This window comes from Chironomus tepperi, unplaced genomic scaffold (assembly GCF_022539635.2).
Source record: "Chironomus tepperi strain 1889 unplaced genomic scaffold, CSIRO-AGI_Ctep_v1 contig_34, whole genome shotgun sequence".
Taxonomy (NCBI): Eukaryota; Metazoa; Arthropoda; class Insecta; order Diptera; family Chironomidae; genus Chironomus; species Chironomus tepperi.
Genome location: NW_027226156.1, coordinates 88,628 through 115,361, shown reverse-complemented (window position 1 = coordinate 115,361; position 26,734 = coordinate 88,628). Strand labels below are relative to the sequence as shown.

The 26,734-nt window shown below is 28.6% G+C and overlaps 1 protein-coding gene across 4 annotated transcripts in view; it reads left to right on the top strand.

Annotated features, from left to right (window-relative positions):
- The window catches only part of Sox102F (transcription factor Sox102F), a 51,513-nt gene that overhangs the window by 4,011 nt on the left and 20,768 nt on the right, over positions 1 to 26,734 (top strand). For 2 of the 4 annotated variants that reach the window (XM_070647981.1, XM_070647961.1), the window contains exons 2-4: positions 473 to 1,066; positions 2,322 to 2,788; positions 14,821 to 14,928. The gene's annotated coding sequence lies outside the window, so the exon portion shown is untranslated. Of the gene's footprint in view, positions 1 to 260; positions 364 to 472; positions 1,067 to 2,321; positions 2,789 to 14,820; positions 14,929 to 26,734 lie in introns of those variants that run through there. The other 2 variants (XM_070647966.1, XM_070647974.1) reach the window with 2 other exon arrangements.

Here is a 26,734-nt window from a genome sequence, read left to right as displayed (position 1 = left end):
GCAATTTCGCTATCATAAAAAAATAACAAAGAGCTACAAAATCTCTTCGAATTTAATTTCTTAAGAAAAATCATAAATAAAAAAAGAAGAAAAAAGGAGAAAGGTCGAAACGTGCGTGTTTAAAAATTTGTCTAGAACAAAATTAATCAAACTGTAAACGGCAACATTTTGATATTGTACTAAAATTTGCCTCACTTTTTACTTAATTGTGTAATTTTTAAATATCAAGTTTTAAAGAGAACCGATACACAGTAAAGGTTTGCCACTACTGGAATCTTTGAATCATCTCAGAAGTGACCGCAAAATTATCAAACGGTTGACTTGTATGACTTAATAACAAGTGCATTATCATAACAATAAAGAGTAAGGGAGATTCTATTGAAAATTAAAATTCATAGTCGGACACAGAAATTAACAAAAAAAAATTTTTTTTAATGATAACAAATTAATTAATATTGTTCATCTATTCCAGCTTACAAAGTTTCAAGCGAGAGAGAAGTGAACAAAAAAATTCTACGTGACCATAATAAGTCAATCAACAAAACGACAGCGAAGAAGATTGAAATATACAATTTTTTTGCTATTCGTTATATGTGCTGCTTCACATAATCCCCACGTGTCTCAAATCTCATCGCATTTGTAGCAGATAATGGCAAGTTGAGAATAAAAATAAATAAAATATTCAATAATGACATTCGAACAATAGCGAAGAAGAATTCTTCATTTTATTTGATATTTTGTGTTCTATGAACGACAACAACAAGTGAATGAATAAGTGGAATATTATAAATATTTAAGGAAAAATCTCATAACAATAACAAGAACAGACGACGAATTGATTAAGAATATTGAGAGTATTCCCCGCGAGTGAATTTGATGTATATGTGACACTGTGAGTCAGAAGAAAATTAATTTGAAATTGAGTATTGATTCAATGTTTGAGAAAAATAAACAATTTAGTTTGGGAGAAAAAAAAATAAAAAATTATTAAATTAACAAACGATAAAAACAGAAATTAACATTTCAACTTAAAACATCAACAAAATCAACTAAGTCAACTTGAAAGGTAAGAACTATAACGACGTACTAATCCTTACCTTAGTAACCCCCTACCTTCCTCATCTTCAGAATATTCTTGAGAGAAATCAACTCAATGTGACTGAGAATTTCACTAAGATGAGCACTCTCTCTCCCTCTCTTTTGCAATAACTGAAAAACCGAATAAATCACGAGAGAAATTTTTATTTTGTAAAATTTACGACTATGAATAAGAAGAGGAAAAGAAGTGTGTTAAATATTTATGATTGAGGAATTCATCATCATTTTCAAGGTCATTTCACTATAGTGATAGGGATTGTTTTTGTATGACATGACTTTCAAAGCTGACAACTTTTGGTTGTTATATCCCAATGTAGAAAGGATTTGAATATATTGGTTGTAGATGTTTATGTATTTTAAATACTTCAAAAAACTGAAACTGAATAAAATTTTCCAAAGAAATAATTTCATTAACTTGAAAATTTTATATAGGCACTATTTCTTAAATGTTAGTACCAGTCCTGAAAATTAAATAGTGCTGGGACTAACTATTAGTTTTAAATTAGTTACTAGGTAGATTAAGTGGGTCAGATCCTCCTAAGTGGTCAAACACCTTTCGCTAAAAAGATCTAACATTTAAATCATAATTTTTTAAAAATAATTTTGAGATGGACATCATAACTCTTTCCTTCTTTACTTAGAAGTGACGCCACACTAGAAATTAGAAATTTAAAAAAAACTACATCAATGAATGTTTAAAAATAGAATACTACACGCGCTTGCTGATAGTAGAATTTTTTTGAGTAGCGAATCTGTTTATATGCGTGAATCAATTTTCTTATCAGTAGTTATTTAATAAATAACGCACATATTTTCGAAGAGTTAATGTACTACACGAATTGTTTTTTGAAAAAATTAATTTCTTTAATACACGATATTAAACTTTTACCCCTTACACTTTCTTTAAAAAAAGAAACACGATTCCATTTATTTAAGCTGAGAGAATTTTAAATTGGAACAAACTTAGCAAAACAAACCTCCCCAAAAAATTTCTTTATCAATCAGAACACAAGTCTTTAAGAACACATAAAATAAAAAAGACACAAAAGTTTAATTCCGATTAATTCTGGCTGAATTTTAGAAGAAAATGATTTTCAATTGTCACGTTCGCCTCTTTTTTTCATTTTGTTCTGTTTACTTGAATATATTTGAAATAAATGAAATATATTTATTCTGATAATTTAAACTCATTCAAGTCATATTTCTTTTATTCATTCAAACAGGAAACGAAGAAAATCCACATGTCTACAGAAAGACTTTAAGTGATTAAAAGTGATCAAAAAGGTGTTGAAATTTCTGTTAAAATTAGAATTTAAGGATAAAAATATTATTTAAAATTTGTGATTAAAATATATCACGTGCCATATTCTAGTGTGAAAACTAAATTTTAAACTGTGAAAATAAGTATGTGCCAAATTTTGGATACTTTGTTGCCATAAATCAAAAACTTTAAGTCAACAAATTTTTACCAGTGTTTTTTTCATATTAAACTCACGAAATTAACTATAAAAATATTTCACCTAATGTCAAAATAATAATGAAGTAATTTAATAGTATTATTGGAAGTGAAAAAGAAATTTCAAATCAAGTAGATCAGCAAAAGTCACCAACATCAGTTGCTAATAACTAATAACCAGTGAACATTTTTTTCTTCAAAAAAGGCAGCAACTGAGAGTTAAAAACACGCAAGGTAAGCAAAAAAAAAAAAAGTTGCAAAAAAATAAGTTATTTTCCTTAATTGCGAATAAAATAGAAATTGCGTAATGACACATAAACTTTGTGTGTATTTGTATAGCAGAAAGAAAGAGAAAAAAATTATGCAACGCAATGGGGATTGCAGTGACTGTAGAGAAATAATGAGACACTTTACAATTATTATTGTTATTGGAACTATTATTTATTGTCAAATCATAGCAAACCTTAAAGTGCTTATCGTGTATTGATTTAAAGATCAGATCCAAAATAAACGCTAAATCTCAATTTTAAGCATTATCGATTTCCAACAGCCATACTCCAAAAATAAACGATATTATCTGGACCTTTATTTTAAATGTTGTTGATAAAATAAAATGACTGAAAAGCCAAGTGTGCAAAAAAAACATATAAATATAAAAAGTAAATGAACTTGTTATGTTAATTATCTCCGCTGCTTCTATGCGTAATGAATTGAACATACATTGATAAATGCACGCATTTTTTCAAAGATTGAAAAGCAGAGCAGATGTGACTTGTGATTTGTGATGTGACTCGTTTAATATTCATTCCATTTACGTATCGTTAAATGGTGATTTTGCTTCATATGATTCATGCTGATGCATCTTATTGGAAGATTCATTGTTGTTTGCAATGACAATTGGACGATGTTTTGCTTCTAGTATACCGTTACGTTTTTGTTGTATATAATAATGATAAATGATAATAGAGCGATAGTAATGTTGATAATAATAGCAATAAAATGTCGATAGAATATTGATGTACTGTAAATTATTATTTTTACATTGTTGTATCTTGTTGATTTATTATGGAACTTTTTCACTGATTTAATCTCAATTAAATTCCGCAGGGATCTGAAAACTATTTTGATTTATATTGAAAACAAGAATTTCCTTAAAAGCTTATTGCGTTGTGCTATTATCAAAGCCCCTATAAGTCGAAAGCATAAGTATCAATTCATTATGTTAAGTATCAATTACATCTCACTTACTTCCTATCAATTTATCCTTTAATTTTCTTTCTCGTATTAATCGATATTTCTCACCATAGATACTCATCAAAGCGATACGTTGAGCATCTAAACAATAATTTCATGTTGCAATCACCAATTAAGTATAGATCTTATCATAATCCCCATTTACTTTTCATTCCATTCCATATTTATCATTTTCATACTCAACATGAGGCTTATTGCCACTTGTTAATCATCATGCCATTTCAATTTCCGTTCCATATCTTTTTTTTGCTCTTTTGCACATAGCCTATTGCATTGCGATTTTACATCCTCACACCAATTTTTTTCTCACTTTTCTGTCTGCTGCTTGTCCAATTAATCCAAAATGAGTAGAAAAAGAGATTTTTTATTGCAAATCGTAAATTTATCAAACAACAACTTTTATGCGAGTTTGATGTAAGAAAGACACACAGTTTTACATGTATATGAGAATAGGGTTACAACTGTTATATACGAGCTTAGCTATGTTAAACATCACATGATGCATTTTAGATTGTTATGCTTTAACATTGTTAGGTACAACATGATTTGGACTGACTACTTTGAACTCGAATAGGTTACATTAAACCAGGTTAGGTTTAGTACAATCTTGGCTTGGCTTACCTTGGTATTTATTCAAAATATTCCAGCGATACTCTAATATCAATGCTAAGTTTCAGCAATTTTGCACAAATAAGCAGACGTACAAAGTTGGATGCAATTGCCTCAGCAAAAATTCACATTTTTACCGCGTTTTTTGTTGTGCTTCAAGCATTGCCGTAATGGAAAAACCTGCTACGCTGGTTTCATTCTGTGGAAAAGAAATGAAAAAAATATCAGAAATATTGTGAATGTTGGCCGCATTGGAGATTGAGAGAAGGCAAGTGAAGTGAAAGAGATGCAAAAGCCATTATAATCAGTTGATACATAATAAATCAATGCTTCACTCCACATTACAATGCGTATATTTCTATTAATAACACATAAATTTATTCTTTACGTAGATGGATGGCATCGAATGGAATAATATTGTGTGTATGGGCTTCACTTGGGACTAGAAGATGAGAAAAAGGGGAAAAAGAGATGCTTTTAAGAAATAAACACAAGACACATAATTTATTTCCATTTCATCTTAAATAATATTATTATTGTTATTATTGGAATATTAAAATAACAATACACGATACAAGAACTGAATGGAAAAACAGTCTTTTTTGTTGTTTCTAACCGATAATAGAATCAGAACATGAATTATAGCAACGTAGTAGTTCGTGTATGGTGACAATAATGGAAATAATATTCTATTGTACTTTTATTGTTTTTTAATTAAATCAGGTGAATAATTTTACTAGTATTCAAATACTATTAAACTTTCCAAATTGAGCTTTTGATCATAAAAGCTCTCTAAAATCCATAAAAAATACTTGTGTAAAGGAATCCAATAGAGCCTTAAGTCTACCTTCGGCCAGAATCTGAACCCAACCAAAAATTGTTCCCAACTGTTAATCTTCAAAATCTACCCAAAATCGCAAAAAATCAAAATTATTTTAAAAATTTTCTTTAATCTCTTAACTACACTGAATTATTGCTTTATTTTTATAAAAAGAAACTGAAGATAAAAATAAATAAAAACTTTCTAAGTTAAATCCTTTGAGACAATCGACAATTTATTGTCTTATTTCCATCAACTTTCATTCTCACACAAAAATTTTTCTTTCTTACCTTTTTCTTTTAATTTTCCTCGTGGGAGTAATTTTCAATTTTTCTTTATAATTATTATTCCCATTAATATTTTTATTTTGTAGTCAAAAGAAAATTTATGTGCGACAAATATTTGTACGTACAATGTACAATTTATATACAAAATGTATTCACAAAACAAACAAAATCAAGAGAGTGAAAGGTGCAAAAGCTGAAACATGCAAAGTAACAAATAATAAATAATGAATTAAATAATTTCTTTCAGAAGAAATTTCCTCGATTATGACATTTATTTGCTACGGTGTTGAATAATTTGCACTCACAATCTTTTCATATGAAAGCTTTATTAGATAATAGTAATGAATGGAAAATTTACTTTAAGAGCCTAATTATTGAAAATCAATACCCGTGGACCAATTGGACTTCATTTGGTTTTAGGTCCTGAGATAAAATTTTTATGATACCTGTTCTATATAGTCCGCATCGTTAAATGATGCAATTTCGTCTAGTTAGCATTTTATGTTGCGCTGATTCTAAAATATAAGTTATAGACCATCAACAATTATCATTAAATATCATTTCCACTTATTTAATTATATTTATTATTTATGTCATACATCTCACTCCATAATTTCTCTGTATTTGAAAATTTTATTTTATTTAATGCCCCCTTGATTTATTCATGCTTGCAAAACGCCTTCGAATTTTCTTCGGATTTTTTATTATTATTTCTTCATTACTAACAAGATCCATTAAGCATTATGAGGAACGGAGAAAAAGCTCATCTTAAAATGCCTTCCGGAAAAATTTACTTGATGAATGAAACGAGAGAGGCAAGAGTGTTGTAACGAAAAAGACGTGAATATTAGGGATTCTGAATGAGCAATGGTTGGGATTTGAATTTTTTGGGCGATTCAAAGGATCATGAGAAGGATGACGATAGAGGGATTAGTTTAAGTTTTTTTATATTTTAATATGTAAGGATATTAAATTGTCCTTTGAGTGGTAATTGAGTACATTTAATAGTAGAGTCCATTTAGTCAAAAGTAAATCTGAAGATATTCTTCATTGGGAATCGCTAATTGGAAAAGATCGAGTAATTAAATATGATAATTTACAGCAAGTTGCAACTGAAATATTGCAATATTATTACAGCAGGGTTTTTGCGGTTTTGTAACAAGATAATAAGAAATGACATTAACAGTTTTTTACTTCTTCTTCATTTACAATTTCTTGTTTGTTTAAACGCAAATACACTCATTTATCTACTGTTAATGATGATTGCTTTTTAGCTTTTTTTCTTCCTTTTAATTTCTTTGCTTTTTATTAATGAGATCGCTTTATGAATATTATTAAGTAAATTTAGCTTTTTCTACTATTCTTCTTTTCACTACTATTATCTGTTCTCGCATATTTTTTCATCGTATTGGAAAATTTAAGCGCTTCATCAATGCCAGGAAGGGGATTTGATGAAATTTATTTAGTAAGGATTTAGCATCGATAATTTAATTAATTAATTAATTAATGATGATTGAACATTCCTCGCTCTCTTTGAAAATTAATTGTGTTTTAAGACTATCTTCTGGTTGCAGAGAAATTTATATGAAGATTTCAAAATAGATGAGTTTAAATATTTTGAATCGTGAAATTGAAATAAGCAAATTTTCATTTATAATTTTAATTCAAGCTAAAAAAATTTTTTTTTTGTGATATGCTGATTGTACCTTTCCTGTGAGACTAATCTCAGAAAAAGACTGAATAACAGACAAAATGAGATTTAAAGACAGACATACAGACATTTAAACATTCAGAAACCTTTCAATACGGTTTGACAAATGTTAAATTACTCAATATCATTTTACCATTACTCTCATTCTTCTTATTATTTTTCAAACTACATACATAAATAAATTATGCGAGTTAATTACACAATGAGAAATTATGAAGTAGCTAAACGCGTAGACGACATGAAAAAATAAGCAAAGACATTTATGAACCGTAATAGTTGCTTTCTAATGTTGCATTCATACAAAGAGTAATGTAAAATTTTAAAGTTAATTAAATTGGTTCAAAACAAAATAATTTAATGAATAATTTACCGAAGACATTATTTATCTAGGGATGATAACTTTTATGTAAAAATTCCAACAAAAGTGTCAAGTAATCAAGTTTTTATCGAATAAGCTCAGTTTAAACACAAAGTGACATCGCCTATCGAAAGCAATGCAATGCACTTCCATTTTTGTCTTAATTTTACTCACTTTAGCATAAATTATGCATGAAATAAATATTTTACATAAAAGTTCCCAATCAAGGCAGAAAAAGCCACACGCAATGCTTCAAAAAGGCAGAAAAATTTGCTGTGAAAAAATTCAGGTCGCGCGAGCTGCAAAAAGTTGCAGGAATGAGATTTAAAAAACGACAGGTGCAACAAACGTGGATGCATTTGAAATTAGATTTTTTTTGTATTTGACTGTCAATATGCTGTAGAAAACAATTGAAAAGAAGGAACAATAAGGAAAAATAATAATAAGAATGAACAAACTTTTGTGTGTGTTGTTGAAAGTCAACTAAGTTATGAGAAAAATGAACTTGTAATGCTTGTTCTTTTTGTCATATCTTCCATCATATCTAGTTAATATTATCAGCTCCACTTGAATTTTAGAAGTATTCTAATTTAAAAGATTTAGTAGGAATTAAGTACATTATTTATAAAAATAACGAGAATTCGTACAGAAATGAAGCAAAATAAATTTGAAAATGCGCATCTCATTATCCACATTGAGTCCCTTAAACCTTTCTCTAATTCCTGAGCTCGCCTGTTTATTTCTTTTTTTTACACTTTATCTCATGCATAAATGCGGCACAGGTACATGGAAGCAGGTTTCTTAAAGCACGAAGTAGAATTGTAAGTGAGATTGCGGAATAAATTATAACAATAAAAATGCAAATCGATCGGTTTACTGACCTGCGGGCTGTTTGTGTTACTTTTTCTCCTTCCTTTTTGAATCCAATTTCGTTATGTGAGTTGTGCGCGATTTTTTTATTTTTCGAGCTATTTACCCTAACGCGATTTTTATCACACAGTGTATGAAGTGCGGTGTGTTGGCTATCATAACTATTACCATTATCATATACATTATTGTCTTCATTATCATACTCGGATGAAAATTCTTTCATCCTCGCTGAATATTTTATAAAATATCCATGATATGCGTGTAGGAAATGGCAAAATATACTACACAATGAATTTCACTTTGTTGTAATTAATGAAAATGAATAAATAAATATGAATGAATGAGAGAGGCAGCTAAGAAAAGAAATAAAAATTAAATTGAATTTCTTCGACATAGATAAATAGGAAAGGAATCTGAGAAGAAGAGAAGTAGAGTTAAGGGATAGAATCTCTAATGTGATTTTACGGACCACAAACCAGTCTTCGACTCTAGTTTAAAGATACGCTCGACTCTAGTTTGAAACTTTGCTCGTCTTTAGTTAAAACCTTCACTCGAATCTAGATATTAACTTCAGAGTCTCGCAAATCGACCGAGCTTTATAACTAGGATCATTCCCTGTATTTGTACAAGAACCATGTCCATTATCATCATCAGAAAGAGAAAGAAGCAGCACAAGAAAAATATTGTGCTGTGTGTTAATGAACAATCTTGATTTGCATGTAGATGAAGCGCGCTTTTTAATGTTTAATGAAAAAAAATCATTTCTTCTTTTTATGTTTCTCCTTTATTTTTTATGGCTAGCGATAAATTAAATTATATTTAGCTGCAAATTGATAGTTGCTGATAGTGCTGGTTTTAATCTGCATTGTGATGCTGATGATCTTGTTGTTGATGTTGTTTAAAAATATAGAAATGAACTACTAAACACCGCGCATTTTAATGGATGAAAACCAACAGGAACTTGTATGAAGATAATCTCATAAGTATCTATAATTTTTGGATTTATGAAGCCTAATCATGGAAAGAAGAGGCTATTACAAGCTTTATATCAAAATATTTTATGATTTAATTAAGATTTGCTTTTAATTGAATCTTTAAATGATACAGAGTTTTTCTATTGGGTTTTAGTTTGAATATTGTAATTTTACGTTAAAAACCTCGTTTGCGTTACGTAATAGGCTAACGACTCCATTAAATATTTAATTATTATCTCAATTGAATGTCCAACATTTTAATTTATTTATTTTTTCAATTATGATAATTCCTATAAATCATAGAAATGAACAAGAATATTGCCATTAGCTTCCATTTTCAGCCACAACATTCATTAAGTCCCATGAAAATCATCCAATTGTCAATCCGTTACTCATTTTTCTTTTCACAATTAGTTGGAAATTTATAGCCATAAAAGCAATAAAAAAGGTTGGCAAATGAATGAAAAAATTCTAAGAAGAAAATTGCCCGCGGTATGGCAGGTCGTATATTAAATGCACATATATGACCATCGCAGTTGTCAATTTTGTCATTTCTACACCCATTATGTGCATAAAAAAGAAAACTTCTACAAAGTGGATAAAAAGTAAATATGCACCATTAAAGTCCGAACATACAACTAATTCCATCCTCATTACAATCCACATAAGAAATAGAGGTTCTCGATAAAGCATGAACATTTTGAATTATGGTTGTTGTTGACATTTTAAGGCCATGCAAATTGTTTTCAATTCTTGAAATTTTTAAGTGACTTGGATAAAAAAAATAATGAAAATTTAATGTGGACATACTGAAAATTTTTAGGACCTTCAAATATTTTTATGGAACCTCTATGTGCATCGCTAATATCATCGTCATTACAATCCACCTCAACAATTGCATCTCGCTTTATTACTTCTTACTTATTTCCTTTTTTTTGTAATCACAATATAAATTTTTTCATCCTACTCTTCTTGTTCTTATTATTTCTGCTGATTATTGTACTAAGTTGTGCATACAAGATCAAGTTTCTGGCTTCAATTTTATCAAGCTTTTGCTGAGTATTAAGCATAAGTTTTATTTATGCCTGATAACGAAATTCAAAGGAGGATCTAAGATAATGATTAGGAAGGTTTCAGAGGAATTTTTGGTGACTTTAGAAGATTATTGATGAATCGGATAGATTCAGATTAAAACGAAAATTCTCACTGCAGTTCAATACACTCCCAATGCGCTCTAAAGTTATTCTTATCAGCAAATGTTATCCAAACTTGCCATCTGCCCATTCTCAAACTCATTTGCCGTTTTGTCTCTGTTCCTTTCCAATTTTTTCTTTGTTTCTCATTGCCTTCTTTTGTTATAAAAAAAATAAACATAAGATTTTTTAATATCTTTCGAATGTTAATTTCTTTTAACATTTCTCATTCTTTCCTGCCTTTTTTTCATTTTTAAGTTCATTTCATTCTTTTATTAACCTGTTTTCTGTGTGTGATTCTCTCTGTTGTTTCTGGAATGAAATAAGGGAATGCGAAGCAAAGAAATATTTCAATGAATTGTGAATGTGCGATTTTTGCATAATTTCTTTTAATTCTTATTTCGAAAGATTAAAATGAAATAAAGTCCGAAAAGACAATGAAACATTGCTGAAATGAAGTTCGGACAGATAACATATGGATTTAAAGGATTTTATTTGCATATTGTCAAATTTATTTCTGAAAGTTAAAAAAATTACAAAAGAATTTTCCAAAACGATTTGTTATTTTCATCATCCCCTAATAACTCCTCAATTCACAATAAAATTGTACTCTACAAAAACATGCTTCACCTTCCTGTTGACAAACAAATAAATCTCATATAGTGATGAATATCATGACAATTTAACACGGTAAATACAACACAAGAAATAAAAGAAAATCATTTCTTACACCAAAGCTATATAAAGTATATTTAACGCCTACATAGTTCCCAAAATTACCAAATCCAATGCCGTCAATTTAAATGGGAATAATGAATGATATTCGCAAAAGAATGAAAGAAAACGACGACAATAAAAGTAATATAAATCTGCATGAAACACAAGAAACTAATCAATGAATGAGATTTTGATGGCAAAAAATAAATGGAAGAAGAAAAGTAGCAATAAGAAGTTGAAAAAATAGAAAAAAATATATTTTTAATCAGTTTTAGTTTGCTTTTATTAGAAAACAACAAAAAATTTAAAATGAGATTAATACGAAGAAGAAAACAAAAAGAGCAGCGATTGGGAATTAAAGTAGTGAATTATTAATGTTTGCTGATCTCATGGCTTCTCATAAAATGACATAATGCTCTAAAATTAATAGAAGTTCATTTGAATTTTTAACTAATAGACAACCAGGCCATGCAGAGTTTGATAATTAATTTGATTTACTCATTCCCAATCTATTTTTATTAAATCGACTTTAGTCCACTTAATTCATCTGTCCAACTCTAGTCGACACTAATTGATCAGAACCTCTGAGACCACAGTTCTCAACCATATTTCAGAATCTCTTATCATTAGCAATAAAAAATCCCAAAATATTTTATTGCATTAAAATTTCACATAAAATTCATGATTCTCATGTCCGAGAAACAAATGAGACAACATTAACTTCAGAGATTCTTTTTACCATCAAGCGAAGGAAGAAAAAAAATTTCTTAATTACAAAAAACCAGCACAAAAGAAATAAAATGAAAAATTTTCAATATCAAGTCAAGTTGAGTCAATTCTTTTTGTTATTGTTGTTGTTTGCTGATATCACATAGCATTACAACAAACAGAGAGAAGGCAAAAAAGAAAAGAAGATCAATTTCTGAAATAAGAATCACAACAAGATGTGAACTGAATGAAAAAAATGAGGCAAAAGAATTGAAAATGAGTTGAAAAGATTTTCAGGAAATAAAAATTGAAAGCATTTAATGAATGAGAAATTTAGAATCGAATTCTCGGATTCATCGACACTTTTTTGAGATTTTGAGACAATTCGATCATTTTAGGTTGACCTAAACTGTAGATCATCTCAGATCCAGCTACGATTCAATTATCTCGAATCGATTAAGACAAATTGATAAGAAATTTAGTAGTCACTGATAATTCATGCTAAAAGCGACACGGCAAATAACACAATACACATTAACATAAACTCTTGAGAGCTGAACGTATAAAAATACAAACAAAAGAGATTAAGAGGAGAAAAAGTAATCGCTGAAGGCGACTCGCGGTCGTAAAAGCCATCGACCAGCAAAACGCAATAGCGATTGAGATCAGCGTGCAAGGTGTATGCCTTTAAGATATTTTAGATTCTTTTCTCTCCTTTCTTCTTCTTATTTGATTTTGTTTCATTTATTTTCATTTCTTCTTCTTAATCTTAGCTGAGAAATTGAGGCGCACATGAATTTTTTTTTTTGTTGTTTTGCACTTTTCGTGCATGTGAAATTTTTCAGTGTTTGTTTTCTTATGCAATTGATGCTTCTGTTTGCTCAGTTCATGTTTTATTGGCTTTATAATATTTAACTTTTCTGCCTCGAAATTCAAGCTTAAAATGATGCTCGTATGCAATGATTTAAACATACACGTATATATTATCTGCACCTTTACAAACTGAGCACTATCATAAAATTTCATAAATGCACCACGCAATCGGTAACATGTTGACTAAAGTAGCTCAAAATGATCACGATTTTGTAACATTTTGAATTGAAACAAAGTTGCAAATGTCATTGATTTCCACAATCCTATAGAATTGAAATGCGAATATTGTATATAATACTCATATTTCTGAGCCTCCTAATATTTTTGACTTTTTGATATCATTTTAAAGGATACAAATAGGCTCTTAATTATAGTAAGAATTTAATGAGAATTTATCTCTATGGTAATTTGAAATCCGTCACAAAGTCAAAAAAAATAATCTATTGAAAAATAAATTTCTGGCAAAAATAGTTTTAAACAAAAAATTCTGTTTATTTTTTTAGACAAAATCTAATTATTTAATCCAAGTATAGTTGCAAAAACTAACAGGACTAAATTTTATAAAACACAATTAATTGTTAAATATCATTTGATATTAAATTCAGTAAATTTCAGAACTGTTTTTGTCATGTTCATTTATAACTTTTACCAATTTTCTTCCTTCTTTCTCCTTTTCTTCGCTCTCGAGACTCTCTGATATCTTTACGATCATTTATATGACATTTATTAACCTCAACATTGATAATCATGAAACAGAAGTCAAGCGCTTCTTAATGACTTCAAAATTAGTTCATGAAAATTGTGTGCCTAAAATTTATTTTCCGTGAAAAAAAGCTGCCGGATTGAAATTTTAAATATATAGATGGAATAGTCAATCTTAAACGAGATTCAAAACTAAGTCGGATGATTGAGTAGCACTCGATTATATAATCTACTATAATGTCATTTGATTAAGAAAACTTAGACCAAAGTGAGCAACGAATATTTGACAAAAATCAGAGCTTTAACTGGCGACAGTCAAAAATGAAACAAATCACGGAGCAAAAAATTAATTGAGAAAGAAGAGAAGATGAAAAAGTAGAGAAAGAACCGATTTTAATAATTAAAAGCATTAATAATTTAAAAATGAGATGAAGGCAGCATCCATGTGGATAAAATTATACACAGAATGAAAAAAAAATTAAATAAAATGCGAGATTAAGAAGAAAGAATTCAGCAAGACGGAGGAAAAGAGAGACAAAAGATGAAATAACAAGGAAATAAATTCTTTTATTTTCCATGCCAAGAATCTTCTTCTTCACGATCATCATTGCTCTCACTCTCTCGTTTCTTTCAAATGTTATTGCTTTTGTTATTATTTATTTCATTTTTTACATTTTTATTCTTTCAAGAAAATGAATTAACATATTATTTACATTTTTAATTAGTCGCTGAACTCGTTTTCATCTCTTTTTCTTCATCACTCTCCATCTCACTTCTTCTACTTTACAAATTCCAACAACAATCCTCATTTCTTTTATTTTATTTTTCATCTTTTGTTCTTCTTCTCTCGCGTTGACTGTTTTTATTTTTTATTTTTTTTTTGCTGCTTTACATTTTTTCCACATTTGAGAGTGGATAAATCTCTTAAACTTATGGATGAAAAAAATTGTTTTTAATGTGTTTATTGTCATTTTTCCTCTGTTGTGTCCACTTGTTGCGGACACTCTCTTTGAATTTTTGAATTCTCTCCAGGAATGACAACTCAATGAATCGTATGTGCTGAAAAATCTGATGAATTTGACATATAAAGTCTTTCGTATTAAACATTTTTTTTGAATTTATATGATGACTTAAGGAATCTTGAGTTGGTCCAAATTTTTTCATGTTTTATATATTTTCTTTCTTTGCAGAAGTTAGCAATTTGGATGTAAAAAACCTTACTGATGTCTTTGTACCTAAATAATATTTCAAACTTAAATATTTAACTTTATTCATAATCATCTCTACAGACATTAAAAGTGAGTAAAATAGTATTTTAAAATTTATATTCATTGTGTCCAACCATTGCATACACAATTTCATTCTCATCTATAGATCAATTCTGATATCAACACATAAACAATATTTTTGTCTCTTCTTTTTTGTGTGATTTTTAAATTCTTATTTTGAATAATTTGAACAAATTTTTTTGTTCTTTTTTCTTGTCGCTGTGCGATATTTAATACATAACAGATATAGCAAGATCTGATTATCACCAAATGTTTTATTGACTTCATCTCATTTATGGACATTTTGTATTGATATTGGTCAAAATATGTAGAAGCCAAATAGACTCGTGGGTTTTCTTGTGAATCTGATTCCATATTTTAATTGGATTTTGCATTATTTAAAAGTTTTTTAATAATAAATTTTATATTAATATGAATTTTTTGGAAAAGTTATCTGAGAAATTGAAGTTTGAATAATAAAGTTCAGGAGCTTAGAAAGCCTATATTAGAGCTGAGAAAACGAGGAGTTAGGAATATGAATTTTGAATTTCATGGACAATTCCATATTTTTTCAACAAATCTTCTTCAATTAGCTGAATCTTTAGTCTAACTGCTCCTTTTGATGATTTATTTGAATGTTCTCACCATTTGATTAGCTTACAATGACATTCGATTAAACTTTTTTAATATTTCAGCCTGGGGCAGTTTGAAATTGACAAGATAAAAAATTGAAAGTAACAACAATAAATCTTAAATTAATGTCTCTCTATCTTTCATTTCACGTCCACTAACACTATTCATTCAGTTTACATTTACATATCAGCATGCATAGAAATATCAGGCTAATAGATAAGCCGCAATCAACATTCTAAATTGATTCCCATAGAATAAGAAGGAGAAATAGTAAAAGAAACCTGTGCCAATCTATTCTTTCTTTTCCATTTCTTATTGTATTTCATTTATTTATTTATTTATTTTTTTTGAAAAAAAAAACAGAGCAGAAAAGGAAGAAAAAACTCGTAAAACTTGCTTTTGCGTGTTCGATTGCGTGTGCACTGTTTTTATTGTACATACATTTGCTTTGCTTTGACCAAAAGATCAAGAAACTCTTAGAGATTTTCCTACGAGAAGCTAAAAAATCTCGAAAAAGATTATTAAACAATCTCCTTTCATTGTTGTAATGACTTAAATGCTACTTTGTATTAACAATAGATTGAGATGTTATGCTTTGATATGACAGCGACAGCAAAAGAGCAACGGATTGGGAGGAATAAGACTTAAGAAGAAAGAGAGAGAGAGAGGTAGAGAGAGTGAAAAATTTGAAGTGGACATTAATCATGGAAAAGGTTCAGCACACAATCATTATTATTATTATTATTATTACTATTATTGAGTGACTTGAATCACTTGATATAACAAATATTATTAAAACCTTCTTTATACTTTCATACTATTGATGGTATTAATATTAGGAATAATGAACTAGGGTCATTTTTTTTTGGTATTATGGTATGCAATATTCGGATGTGGATTTTTCAATTTCGTCTTTTTATTTAAAATTGTATTAGTCACCTTAAACACTTCGTCTTAATTTTGATGATTTAGTGAATTATTCTTATTTGAATCAATTGTTTTTACGCAATCCATAGGCAGCATACAGCATACTCCAAAATAAATCTATCTCTTCTCATCACATCATTGTGGGTACACAACAATGCGAACGAGAATGAAGACAATTTGTTTTTGTGTGCATGGCAAGTTAAAATATTTAAAGAATTGATTGATTGATTGAGTTCTTATTTGATTGAAAGGAAGGAAGGAGGAATAAAATGAAATGTGATGAAAATTCGATAATTTTTTTAAAAGGGGGAAACCTTTTCGTATTCTTTTTTTTTTGTGGACAGGTGTCTTGATTAATGGAGAATAAATATTTTGCGGAAATTGATCGCGAGAATTTAAAAAATATGATTTTTACAAAATAAATTTTTTTGACATTTCTGAGATTTTCAGACACTGTATTTACGATTTTGGTTAAAATTTAATGATTTTATTTCCAACAGAGCTGTTGATAATTTTAATGTCCTATAGTCAAAGAACTTCTGAAATTTCCAAAAATAATAATATGCTAATATGAATAAATTACATTTTTATTCTTTCATGCAAACTCTCTACTATCTTGTTGAGTAGCAAGCAACTTATTATTAAATTGTAATGCGAATAATTTCATCATCAGATTTTACAGCAATAATAATATAACTCTTCACGCTTTTCTATCAATAAGCCTACATCAGTCGATGATTTTGTATAAATACACAACAAAGTAACTCTCAACGGTGATCAGGGGAATTTTGTAATTCTTCACACATTTCATATCTCAGAGTTCAAGAGTTGTTTCTAAGTTGCAAACCCCTGAAACTTCATTTTATTAGCTAAAAACCCTACACATCTTAGTTATAAGTTCATTCACCTTTAGTTTTTTAAGGATCTAATTTACCTGCACCAATTATATGTTGCATATCTTTCAATGCCTCTACTTAACGTCAATTATCAAGACAACTCATGATCTACTAAACAGCATGTACCGAACAACACAATAATAATTATAATAACCATAATTATCATTATGTAATATCAATAATTCAGCACCAATGCGTCGATAAATTTTAAGTCACTTGATATTATGAGAAAAGAGTAAGAAGCGATCACTGTTGCCTCTAAAAATGGACAAAAAATAATAAAAAGTTTTTGTCATCTCATAAATTTTTTGCCCGCTAAAAGAAGCTTAAAATGCGAATGTGAAAATATATATTTTTGTATACGCACTATGGAGATATATAAAAGTTTGGAGAAAAGAAGAAATTTTAGAGCACAATATATAGTGAAAGACTACAGAAATGAAACAATGTAAAAAACTGAATGAAAACAGCTAAAATGAGGATATCTCAGTCAATAATAAATGACCAACTCTGAAAGAAATTTATGAACACAAACAGAAAAAGTCACAGGAGACGAAGAAAACAGAGCAGCATCCAGCAGCAGAAGCAGATAATAATAATAAAGAACATTTATGGATGATTTCATATTAAGAATTTAATTTCACATATTTTATTATTGTTGTTGCTTGTTTGCTTGTTTATCTTTCTCGTGTTTTATAATTTTTTCAACATCTCATGCTCCACATCTTCACCGCTTGGCCATAAGAAAAGAATTTCTTTCTTCTTCACCAACTTTATTTCGTGATCATCACAAAGATATTTTCATTTTAATTATTCTTTTTTCTCCCTCTCTCTATCGCATAAATGGAGCTGTTTCTTTTTGATTATTTTGCTTTCTTGCTGAGCTAGAACGACAATCTATTCACTACAAGACTCTCAATTCACATTTATAAAAGAAATGTTGATGAAGGAAATGTTTTGAAATAATAGATTGAAATTTCTGCTTTAATTTCCTTTGAAATGTGTAGATTTGAGGGGAATGCAACTAAGATTCTGAAATATAACTTAGAATTCGAGATTTGAAGAGTGTGAATCTATTCTATCTGATGATCTGAAAATTCTCTGGAAGTTAAGTCTTTAAAGAAAGAAGGATCTCACAGAAAATGACTCTTAAAGAATTTTGAAATTTTCAATAAAATAATTTTTCAAACCATCGTTAAGTTCATTGTTTTATTAGTTTCGCTCTTTATCTTTGCCCTTCTGTTTTCATTCTTTAAACTTCTTTGGATGATTTCGCACATACGTATGTGTATAGAGCATTCAAAAGAATCTTAAGAATCGAAGTTGAATGAGTGAGATAATTTCATAATCAATGTGAGTCCGGTTTTATTTTAATTTTTTTTTTGTGTTGTGCAAGACAGCGAGCGAGAAGGAAAAAATTGATAATTAAAAAGAATAAAAATAAAGAAATTTTCATTAATTATTTTTATTGTGTATAAAAAAACTGGAAATTAAAATGCGAAGATGAAGTTATTAGTGCAATAGCAACAACGGCAGCAGCAAGCAGTAGAAACAACAGCGATGGTGCGCTTTTGTATGTGCAGTTATGCAGAAATGTTTTTATTAAATTGAATTTATACATATAGAGAGGAGAAGGAATTGAACAGAAAAAAAGAGATAAAAAATATGTTGAGGTGATTGAATCATTGAATGCCATGGAGTTGTTTCTTATTGCCTCTTCTTACTTACTTCTTTATCTTTTTGTTTTCTTTTAATGTTGGGCTTTAATAACGAATAAAAGGAGATTTAATAAAATTTACATAAAATTATAATTAATTTGTACTCTTTATATCGAAAACGAGATCTCATTCTTACTGTAAAATCCTTTTTAAGAAGGCTTATTATTATTGCATTTGCTGCTTTAAAGGGTCTGTTAGAGGCCGACTGCTGATGGGATTTATTATTTGTAATTTCCAAAAATCCCAAATTTAACGTGACTCTCAATAAATGGGCATGGCCGTTTGGAAATTCACACTCAGTAATTTGAAGTAAAGGCATTTTTCTCCTTAGTTGGACTTTTTAGGATCACTTTTGATAGTTATAATTGTAGAAATTCATAAAAACAACATTTTGGCATATAATTTGCTATGATTAGTGCTTTACTTAATGCAAAAATTCAAAAAATATCTCAATTACTGAGTGTGAATTTTTGTTCCATTTTTTAAAATTTTTCAGAAAAATTAATAAAAATCGCTAAATTTATGTGTTTATTATGATTTAAATTGTGGGAGCATAAAGATTTTATGTTCCTTTTTAAGATTAGATTACTCTACGGAAGCAAATCATGCTTTGAATTAGTTTAATTAACATAATTAGTAATCTGTTTTTGAAAAAAATTATTTTTTTCCGTTGAAATTTTGAAAAAAAATGGAACGTTATTTGCGGCTAAGCCCAAATATATTAAAAGATTTGCAGGAATATTCTTGTTAATTTCTAAAGTATGATCTAATATTTATATAAACATTTCCTGAATTATACCAAGCAACCAGTCCCAGATCTACAAAATAACAATATACCAAAAGGAAATGGTCAAAAGAATTTATAGTTTATTGATAGAACTTTAAGAGTTTTTGTTGATATTTTATACCTCAATTTAGTGCTTTTTTGGTTTTTGCTTAGAACGTTTGATTTTGTCTCATTTATGACTCTAACATTTAATACAGACCACTTCATTCGTTTGACAAAGAAATTTTAGACAATAAAATTTAAATTTCTTATATTTAAATGCGAATAGTTATTGTGAATTTTTAAATAGTCTCACGGTATTGCTTCGCAGAGATGAACTCAGGAAATTTTGTTACAGAAGTTTAAAATTCATATTACCTTTTCCAGAGTCTGTATAAATCTCAAATCTAGATTATTTCAAACATTCAATTTTTAGCTCCTGCTCAGATATCAATATTAATTAAGCTATTAATTTATGACGATATTAGCAAACTTGAGTTTTATTACTAATCATTGGATTTCACTTATGTTGAACTATTAATAAAAACTGCACATTATTTATTTCTATGGCTACTGCTTACATTTATCTAGCCATGTTCTTATATATTTTAACCATAAAATGTGCAGTTTAACTCTATTATCCGGGTAATTGAGCTTCTGTTCAGTTATTAAAATTCTGATTTGTTTAAAAGTATGGGAATTAAGATATATTGTCAATTGACTCCTAAATAATTCTTTAGTAAATTAACACATCGTTTGAACTTTGCAAGAGAAATTTCTTTTGTTATTTTATATTGCAATATCCAATCATCCCACTGTCATCTGAACCTGTAAATGACTTCACATGAAAAAAATAAAAACAAAGTGATACAAAATAATTCCAAAGAAATGAAATAAAAGTTTCACATTAGACAAGAAGATACAAAAAATATCGCCAACATTTCCTATTGCGGACATTTAAAAAATAGAAAAAGAAATATTAAACTAGCGAGGAACTTCAACAAGCAGAAACAAAATTAAAAAAATTGCAGAAGATTTGTTTTTGTGCGAAATTGCAAACGCTAAAACCAGTTTGAATATTTCTTTTCTACTTTTTTCTCAATTTAAGTTCAATATTCCGCATAACAAAGAAATCTAAGTACAATTGAGACTTACAAAAGATACTGGGAAAGAAAATCTCCTGTTGCTGGTTGCTCCTCTCGAACGATTAGGGTATTCAAATTTCAAATTGCATGTAGTATTAATTTTAGACGCTTCCTATGAAAATGATACAAGCTTAAACATAGCAGAAATTTTCGATGTTCGTTAATAGGAATTGTCTGGAGTTAGGCAATGGACTTTGGGTACCCTAGTTAAACGTGGAAAAATTGTCTTGAATTTTATAACAAATCTAGTTGACTTTTTACGAAAAATCTGTGCTCAAATAGGGGACCCTACATTCTTATTACATATAAGCACATCAATTCCACACATTGCACTGTGTAACAGTGTTGATGATGCATATGTACGCCAACTTCATTCAACATTTTTCCTCTATATTCACTTCTTCTTACATTTTGTAATAATTTTTATTTTTTTCATATATAATTTTTTTTAAAAAAAATAATAAATATGAAATGAGAGAGTAAATTGCGAAGATAAAATTATTGACAGGCACAGCGGTGTTATAATGAGTTATTGCATATTGATTTGTTAGATTAAATGCAGCTATTTGTATAGTTTGCATATATTGTGCTGTTTTGCTTTTGTTGCATGGCAAAAACTTTACGCAATCATTTTTAAATTTTTTTATGAATTGATAAGATTCACTGGAACAAATTGATGAAATATTTGTGGATTACATGAAAAAGATTCATTTTCGTTACCCATATTTGCAAGGGGCACTTTAAGCGATAATCGTTACTTAATTTATGACAACTTATTTGTTACTGTAAGAATGTAAAAAAAAGCATCATAAACAAGCTTTATTATTGATATTATTATTATTTTTAAACAATTTTCATTAAAAGATTTAACATATTTACAATCATTTAGTTAATGGTAATATGCCACTGAACATTGCTACTGACGATCCCTAGGCATTAGGTAACAATATTATTAGTAAACGTCAAAAAACTGTTGGTTTTACAACAATTATTGGAAATTCTTTTTACCACGCCTATAAAAGTCCTTTTCATCATTAAAAATTTACAATAATAATAAAAGTATCTCCAGAAATATTTTAAATTTCTATTGCGAAAAAATTTCAACAATTTTTTTTATAATAGTTTGAAGGCATTGACCTAAATTTAATTTTAAGTCGCAAAGTAAGAAATTTAATTAATAATCAAACACTGAAATCAGCAACAATTCAAGAAAATTTTATGTTTAATTTATCTTAAAATTACTTAACAAATAAATTAATCATTTCTCGTATCCAGCAACAATGTCACATTTCATTCTCAATAAAAATTTAACCATGTAAAAAACGGAACAAGAATTTTCTTACAAAAACAATTAATTTCGCAGTGACACTTGTAACAAGTTGGGTACAATAAATATTTATCATTAGCGCTGCAAGTCTCGCACGATCATAATTCTTTTTAATTATTTTCCATTTCGTATTTTATTATCGTAAAATAAATGAAAATAAATATATATATATATATATATTGCAAGATGCTTGTACGAGATGGAGATTCAATTAGAAATTTACACATTTTATGGACGCAAACTTATGCGAAGCTTGTATGTTGATACAGGAGAAATTAAAAAAAAAGATAGGATAAAATTGACAATGAATCAGAAAGGAACTTGTTTTTGTATGTTTTGACACATCCTTGAAATGGAAATTACAACAAATAATAAATTTGAAATTAATGATTATGACTTATGATTAGTAGAACTAATTTTTTAGTAAAGATGTTCAATACAATGTTTTTTTTGAGCTGGATTAAAAACCAGCTGGATTAATATCTGCGATACAAAATAAACACAAACTGAATATCAAACAGCCATTACATGAAAGTGGTGAGAGATTGGTGAAAGATCCAATTAAAATTAATAAAAATGTTCCATCCAACCTGCTTTTTCAATGCATTAACGATATTGTTTGCAAACTTATTAATAAAAAATGTTATGAAAAACTATTAAGTGCACATTAAGTTTTAGCTAAACGGCAGCAAGTAATTATGAGCTTGAAATATTATAGATTTAATCTTTGACATAAAAATTCAAGGGATGGAAATCTTCCAAATTATCTTGTATACCTATTAATAGTTCAGCTTTAACTTTTTAAAATCTCAACTGTTCACATAAAATTAACAAAAAATTCAATAAGCTTCATACAAGTCTTTTTAATTATTCCAAGTTAAGTCAATTCACCTAATTCCATTCACACGAACTTTGTAATTATTTTTCATCGCAGTATTTTTTCTTCTTTTCCCATGCAATTTTTTTCTACACATTTCATCTAGCTGTCCAACATGTGGACAAAAACATGTTCGCAAAATGCGAAAAAAGACAACAAGCAGAGAGTAGAAATTGTCGTGTGATAACAAAAGCAGTGCATAATCTCGATGAGGAAATCTTACAGGTTTTTTCTCTCCTCTATGTTATGTCTTATGTCTTATTATTATACGCGCAAAGTGGACTTTCCATATTTTCTATATTTGTTGCTATTGCAATTTTTTTCTTATATATTCCTGAATGGAATAAAAGTTTCTACATTTATATGATGACGACTTTTATACGTCGTTGTTTTGCGATTATTTGTTGGTGCAATTTATGAATCGAGTGTCTCTGTTTTGTCCGCCTTGCTAGTGGGGTTATCTTCCATACATTCTTCCTTTTAAGACAAACAACACCATTTTAATGAGGGAACAATATCAATTTGAATTTAAGAGAACATAAAATGCGCTTCTGAACCCAAAAATGAAAAAAAAAAATACTAATTCCTCTCTTTGGATTTTGACTTGTATTTCTTTTTATTTATATTCTATACACCTTCCATTACGTAATGAATCTTTTTTTAGCTAACATTCAAATATTTATTAATTCCAAAGCATCTCATAAATTCTACAATTATTCATAAAATTCAATTATTTCAACCCATAAGATGCAACAATCTCATCATAATCACCACAATGTATGAAAGAAAATCGAAAAAGGTACAGAGATGAAACCTTACAGGTGCACAATTGCACCTCAATTCACTCTTTTAAGTACATTTCTTCCTATAAAGGAACTTTAACCACAACTTTTTTTCCATTGTACATCTTACAATCGAAAAAAATTATTTGCTTCTCTTTATTACAATTGAGTCAGAAAAGAATAACGACATAGAGGAGAAAGAATGAAGAGAAAACGATTGCGGCAACAATAACAATTACAACAACGACAGAACAATTGCTAGCGGCCGCAAAAGAGCAATAATATAAAACAAATGTGTATAAAAGAATGAAAAAAGAGTGAAGAAACTGGCAAACGACCTTAAAGCAAGGCAAAATGGGATAAATGAGATGACTAAATGAAAAAGAAGAAGAGAACTCGAATAACGAGGCTGAAAAACGACAGAATATAAGAGAAAGAAATTTCACGCAAAAGGAATGGAAAATAAAACGTTAAATTAAAGTTGAATTGATTTCTTTTGTGTAATTGTTGTTGTACTTTCGTTAATAATTCCGTTTATTATTCTGCTTTCATTAGAAAAGGTTAGTTAAAATGATTTTTGGAGTGGACATAGCGTGCGTGGATGATCTAATGATTTTGAATTATTAGTTGCGAACATTACATATCTAAGTTTGCAACTATCCTCAGCTGTCAATTGCAGAACCGCAAAAACTTTCCCATATTCTCTTTCATTTTTAATTCCGAATAATTTTTCTAAGGAAATTGTCAATGCATCTCGAATGTATTTTTTTTTTATTTTGAATCACATTGCACAAGTCTCTTCTTCTTATGTTCACTTTTTTCATTATTATTTCATAATTTTATTTTCATTCACATTTTCTTTGCCTTTTTGCATTTTATTTAAGCCACAAAAGCATGGCAAGCAGAAAGCAAAGCAAAATATGATGGAGAAAAATTATTTATTTTCATTAAAGCATTGCAAAAGCAGCAAGAAAATGCAAAATGTGAGTGAGATGTGCATTTCCTTTTTGTGTTTTTGTTTCATTTGCATAAGCAAGAATGGGATTATAATTAGTGCAAGTATAATTATGAGATGATTGTTAGTTACGGACATGTGTGAAATGTGAAATATGTAATACGTGTGTGATGACTCTGATACTTCACTTGGGTCTTTTACGTCGATGAATATTCTTTGTAAATCAGGTGACCTATTCTAGAAAGTGAGGTTAGAGGAGTAGTTTGAAACCTACACATGTCTCTAAGTTAGGGTCACATGAATTCATATTTACAATTTTAGGTCCAGCTTTAGTTGCGTAACGGGATAATGCACTCAGAAAATAGTCTAAGTAAATTCAGATCCAAATGTAAAAAAAATTTCAAAAATTCTTCTGAATTGTAGGTGAAAATTAGGAAAAGAACCTGCAAAATCAAGTTTAAAGTGTATGCAGGGAACAAGAAATGATGAATGAATTCTTCTCTAAAAAGAAGAACAGGCAAAAAGAACAGATGATGAATCGTTGATATATTGCAGAAGTATAGCATAAGAAGGAAATGAAATGAGAAAAGTTCATTGTAATTTCTGTGACAAAAAATAAAGATGATGACTGTAAATTTTGAATTAAAGTGTTCCTCTTCTTGCTCATAATTTTCATGATTCACGAGAAGTATACATTCTTGTAGACTAAACACGATCGTCTATCAGCATTTCCTTTTGCTATCTTCTTCAATATTTTATCACCTCATTTCCTCTTTTAGTATAGTATTGGTCAACATTTGTGCTGTGTTACGTGGGATTAACATTTGCAATTTGCTTAATTCTCAGACTCTTAGTACTATGTATTTCAAATCTTAGATTCTTAGTTACAGCACCTTCAAATATATATAAAATTTTGCCTGTATAATGTCACAAAAATGTTGACCACCACTGCTTTATAGTCACAAAATAATTTTCCCAATTTATATACAAAAAAATCTTTTTTTCTTTTCGGTATCAAAAAAGTCAACAAAAAAATTTCCATTTTGCGATTTCCTTTGAAGTTTTTCTTTTCATTCTCTTCTTTCCTCACGAACAAAAAAAATCTTTTATTTTATTCAGAACTGAGAGGAAAAAATCTAATGGCATTTTTTGGTCTACATCATTTGTTTGCCGGACCAAATGAATCGCATACACAAAAGAGATGAATTTATCAACATAATAGAGACACATTCAACTTGCGCGCTGTTTTGAATGCCTAATGGACTGAAGCGTAATGAAAATATTTTAGGAATTTTTTAATGGATATTTCTTCCTTTGATTTGTATTCACAAAAAGTTTGTTTTGTTTATTTGTACGCTGGTCAAAAAAGTACTTGAGTGCTTAAGGATCTCTATGATGTGATAGAGTTTATTTTGCTATAATGAAGTGGAATGTGAATTCAACAATATAGGGTGGTCAAGGGATAGACAAGATCAAAATGAAAATTATTATAATGGTTGCATAGGATGACTAAATAATAGTTTGGAAAATTTCTTAATTTGTTTACAATTTTGATGTATTCTAGATTAAAATATCCTAAGTCTAGATTTTTTTTTACTATTTAAAAATTCAATTAGGGATTAAAAAAATCACAAATTTAGTAAACCTACTTGAAAATTACTTAAAAATGAATCTAATTTTGGACATGTTGCATTTTTTGCGTCTCTTTTGCCTAAATATGTAAATCAATTCTCTTTTATCTATTTAAAAATAAGTAAAACAAATTCCATTCAGTTCTTTATGTGGACACTCAAAAAGAAAATTTTCTGCC